Below are 6,000 nucleotides of genomic sequence, written 5' to 3' on the forward strand. Positions count from 1 at the left end.
TATAGTGGAGATCTTATATTTAGACAATATACGTATAGTGTCTTGAAATATGAAATTTATTTGTATGAGGCTTAGAAACGGGAAAATGCGAGGTTCTACCGAGCATTTTCCCGTTTCGTGCCGAATACAAATAAATTTCATATTTCAAGACACTATACGTATATTGTTTTTATACTGAAATCGAAAAAAAATGAAAAATGAAAAAAAACATGTAACAAAAATTGTTAAAAAAAGTGTTTGGAATTTCCCTCTTGAGGTACCATTTTGGGGTATTTCCCTATGAGCGTAGTCCAGGTGGTAAGACATTGGCGTATTAAGGAATTAGAAAGGGAAAATGAACTTAATTAATAACATTTGATAAACATGATATATAAATAACCAATTTGAAGACATAAAAGTTTAAATTGAAAAAAGTTTGACCATTGTTACTTTACGTTGTCATGGTCGTGACGTGATGTTGTTGATGAAATACAATAAGGAGGCGGGGCTTATAGGTCAGTTGGGGTCATTGACGTATAAAGCTAACGTTTATACGTATAGCTTTATCTGTACAGTAAACTAGCTGATTGCAGTATAAATAAAGTTTTGTAATACCCAGAGAAAAATGATACCAGACTTACTATTTGCTACGCCAGATACGCAGGATCATCTATTACATGTAAGTTAATTCGAATGTTGTGTTTATTTCGGTTTGAGACGAACCATTTATGATAAGTCAATGATATTCTATATGCAATTACATTAGCATTTCCAGTTTTCATTTCAGGACCCTGCGCATTCAGTCATGATGTGTGGACTTTGAATGTTTTAATTAGTTTTAAGAATCTTTACCTTAATTTCAATATTTGCATTATACTTTGGACGAATAAATAAATTCAACCAGATTTATCAATCCACGGGGATCTTTTTTTATTGAAAAAAAAATAGACGGTAGCATTCGAAGATTAGATATGAGAAGATGATTCTGATAATCTTCTTTTAGAAAAAAACACGAATTATTGAGGTAAAAAAAGATATGCAAAAGTTACCAAAGGGACATTCAAAATCATATGTCGAAAATAAACAGACAACGCCATGGCTAAAAAAGAAAAAGGCAAACAGACAAACAATAGTACACAAAACACAACATAGGAAACGGCAGGGCATATTCAATGGACTTATGTTTTGCCCACAACAAAATGATTCACCCCTTCACATTCTTTTAAGTAAGGTTATTTGAGTTATCTCCTCCTATTTGAAAAAATTGCAAAATATTGAATAAAAAAAGAAAGCTATGTATTTTAAATAAAGATTCGACCAAAAGCTCTTACAAATAAAGTTCGTTATGACTCCAAGTCTGTATATTTTATTAAAGATGTATTAGTATTTCAGCTTGTATTCCTATTATTATTGCCTTGTTAGGGGTTTGCTGCCTACTAGAAAGCTATTTTAATCAAGAGTTTGCAGTGATGAAGTTGAAATAACCACATTGAACATTTTTTGGACGCCATATCGAGTTGTAGACCGTTATGAAATATGACGACGGATATTTTCTAATTGTCGTGTTGCTCAGTCTTTAAAATTCAATGTTGTGTTTTGTAAATTGTTTATATTCTGGTTGTATCTTGTGTGTTTCGGCATTGAGTTTTAATCTTATTTCGACTGATGAGTTTCAATGTCCTTTTGGTATCAGTTTCCATTCTTTTCTTGACCAATTGTGTTCTACTGTTTATTAATTCAAGACGGTGGAAGACACCTAGTCTACCTGAAATATAGAATAAATTTTAGAGCAGAAATCTTTCAATTTTAGATTTATCAGTATATGATATGATTGGTAAACAGTATTTACGATTACAGAATTCGAACTCTACCATAACACGTTTGACAGATTTTTGTGGCAAATATATCATGCAATGTCAGGACAAAAACATGAACTATTAATGTAATAGGTCATGTACAGACCTTCAAAGTGTTGCTACCATGGTTATGTAACACAAAGAGTTTGTCTGTCTATCTACTCAAAGTATAGAATTCTATCATATTCCGAATTTACAGCGCATTTACAGTCAACCCCACTGTCTTACAATGCCGGAAGGGCAAATGAAGAGGTGTCACTTTAGAAGCAGGAAGACGTGACCATTTTAGCGTTCCAGGCGTTCGCTCCGTTTTTTCTTTGATTCGTGTATACCATGTCTTATTGGTTCCTGTGAAAGTTGTATTGGCTGTTCTTTGTGATTAAAGACATACAAGTATATTTTTCATTGGTTTACAATCTAAATACGTCAAGGTTTAATCCATGTGTCCTCTTGCTTGTTAGCAAATCATTCATCAGATTAAATTGACTACTAAAACAATTGTTACGTGTATAAGTTAGGAGATAACTGTATTGTAATAACAGCTTGGCCTTCGTAAAACGTAGCTTTTACTGTCGCAAATTGAGTTTACCTAGCGACACAGCTTAAAATACAATACCGTTATCTCCATAAACACTAGACGTCTTTTAATACCTTTTTGTACGATTAAGAATGGTTTCAATATTGACCCAAAAAAGATTTGAGACTCAAAATGTGAATATTTGGTTCATTTTGTGAGAAATTACATACCCCAAAAAAATATCGGAATTCAAAATGGTGGCTTTCTTAGTTACAGACTGGTAGAAATTGGAAACTAACCCTTTAAATATTTGTCAACGTCCAATGAAAATTATCGTTACACACGAATTGCAGTAGGATTTTGCATTTGTGTGATGTGCGCAACTTTTACATCAACTTTGGATGACGAATTTTGCCATATAAATATGTTCACATTTGAATATTTGTCATCATAGCAAGTATAAGACGTTGTTTAAATATCATTTTTTTCACGTCAACCTATTCAAATGAGAATGTTGACAGCTGGGATTTTGATACTTTGTGTTATTCATTGTGCACACGTAAGCTTTGTTAATTACTATCATGGTTTAGGAAATGAGCATTCCTGCTATCATCTATAGTTGAACTGGAATAATGTATACAAAACAAGTACTGACATATTAAGTGTGAAAATTAACAGTTCTTCTTTTTGTATCTTATTAATTAACTGTAGTTGTTTTTTTTCATATTCAGATAATTATTTGTTACAATATAAAGGGTCTGGTTTTTCTTCAATAGACGTGTAACAAAAGTCGATACGATTTCTGGCGCTGATTTTAACTACGAATACCTCTAATTGTTTAGGGGGACCAGCTAACAAATCTCAGATAACCATTGATTTTAGCAATGCGCGTCATGTGTACTAAATTATAATCCTGGTACTTTTGATAACGATTAGTTACCTGTATAAATGTGTGTGACATTTCAGAGATGATTTTTGAACAAAATACCCAATATATGCCATAATACGCAGACCAGGATCCAACATAACATTAGATCGCTATTTACATATATTTCTATTTATCTTTTTTCAAGGGTACGAAATTTTCTAGAATAGAGAAAAGTGCAGCTTTGAATTCTCATACAAAAGAGTATTTGTGTAGTTGGCAGTTAAACATATTTGTTACATGAAATACTAGATTTGTTATTCTTTTCTATGTAGGTCAATTTAATGAAATCACAAACCTTAGATAGTATGCATTTATATTTCTATAACATTGAAGTTATTTGCATTCCCTTGATGAAACCAGATATATTTGTTATGCCGAAAACATAAATTTTGGAATTGACGGACATTTCACACTTTTTAAATGAATGTTTAGCAGATATAAACCCCTCGTCTTGATCATTCAACATACATTTGGAATCATGTCTAATTAAAGAAGCTTCATTGGTAAATTTGGGTTGTATGTGGAGTCGTATATATTGATGAAAAATTAAATGTGTATTTTTCCTTCGTTAATGTGCATTTGTAAATGAACACTAGAACTATGCAATCGCTCAGAACATTTGAACCAAGAATACACGACAGTTCTTTTGGAAGACCAGACAAATATTTGCCGATTAATAGTCTCCTTGCATTGTTTTTTAGGCTTCGTAGTTACCCATGATTTACCAGTAATACACAGATATTTTAAAAGGTTCGTTAAAAAAAAAAAACTTCACAACAGACAGGCATAGCGAACTAGATGTGAAATATAAACAGCGTAAGATGATGCTAGTGGAACATCACCATTCAAAAAGGGAAATTAACAATAGGGAAAGAAAAATCGTCCCTTTTGTCGTAAATTTTAGTGTATGTTCCTTTGGAATCGTCTTATAATGTTTATATATCACAATTCGTTCGTTATTCCCTTATCTGCAGCGACGTTTTAGATTTCAATGAGAGTAATCTTATAATTACTGGTAAATTATTTAGTCAGTGATTTCGTTACCCCAAATTACTTAAAGTCTTCACAAAATTCTTTCAAAGATACTAAGATAAAGTTAAACTTAGGAGATTTGGTTGTACCTGTAAACAACCTAATCAAACGGAATAGCACATTCCGATTTGTTCGATGAAGTTGTTTATCGAGCCCAGTAAGTTAGATATGATCCGGGTAAATTTACCAATCCTTTAAGTATACTTATTTAATACCACTGTCCCATTAGCCACGATCGCATTACGATCTATGAAAACAATGAAAATTTTGACGATCGTAGTGCGATAGTATAGATCACAGTTATAAGGGCGTATCAGGGTCGTGGTGAGATCTTCCAGATCATGATGAGCGTGGCCAACTTTGAACATGTTCAAAACAATCGTGGTGTGGTCGTGGCGAAATAAGGTCGTAGTAGAAGCGTAGTTAGAGCGCAGTAAGGTCGTGGTAAGATCGCAAAGGTCACAATACCATCGTAGCGAGAGCGTAGCAAAAGCGTAATTATCTTCGGAAAAACTGCACTACGATCTCACAACGACGTTATTACGACCTCACTACGACCATCATGTTCTCACTGCGACCCAACTACGCTTCCACTACTACTAAACCACGTTTACACCATGCTGTGTAAGACCATAGTACGATTCTAGCACACCCTTGCCTTCCTTATCACGCTTTTCTTTCGACCTCACATCGTTCATACTGATGGTTCACTACTGACCATCATGGTCGTTGTCATTTTCACATAAAATATACAAAAGCTCTCAAGGTTTAATTTGTTTGTTTGTAATTCGAACCTCTTTTTTTTAACGGCGCCACAACCATGCTTGACACATCTGTGTCATCCCTGTTATCGTTTACTAAAAAATCGTCATTTGAGCTTGATGGACTAGCAATAGGTTGTGAATCAGGTTTGATTTGTCGGTCCGAAATCTCTGCTGGATCAGGATTCTTTACTACCAGAGCTCTCTCAGCACCCATGCCACCACGCCCAAGTGTTCTGGTAGATTTTGGTGGCATTGTTGTTTCCGAGAAATATACGTGATTAATCAGAAAAAAGGAATGGCACATTATTGATACGGAACACGATGTTGACGTTATTGCTAAGAACGTAGTGAGATCGCGGTATGAACGTAGTATAATAAGGAATGGAACATTATTGATACGGAACACGATGTTGACGTTGTTGCTAAGTACGTAATGATATCGCGGTATGAACGTAGTATAATCGTGGTAATAACGTGCTATTATCGCAGTCGAAGCGTGGTAAGATCGTGTTGCAATCGGATAACTTGGTATGGTGGTAGTGAGAACGTGGTGAGCGTAGTAGGATCATGATAATTGTAGAAAGAGCGTGGTGTGATCGTGGTATAATCGTAGCGGGATCGTTGTAGAAGCGTAATGAGGACGTAGTATCATCGTGAAAATAACGAAAATTACCATTTTCATGCCGCTCATACCGCGACCTCACCACGATCTGAATAAATTTAAGAACGCGGCGAGCGGGGTACAATCGTGGTCCAGTGGGACTCGGGCTTAAAAGGTTAAACATTCAGAACTGTTATAAGATCATATAAATATTGGTTTTGTTATCAGAAAAATTAAAACCATACTAAATAGTATTGTCATACATGTAATCACATATACACACGGTACTAATATCTGTCGATACCTTTATTTTGGCATTGCAC

This window comes from Mytilus galloprovincialis, chromosome 10, assembly GCF_965363235.1.
Source record: "Mytilus galloprovincialis chromosome 10, xbMytGall1.hap1.1, whole genome shotgun sequence".
NCBI classification, from domain to species: Eukaryota; Metazoa; Mollusca; class Bivalvia; order Mytilida; family Mytilidae; genus Mytilus; species Mytilus galloprovincialis.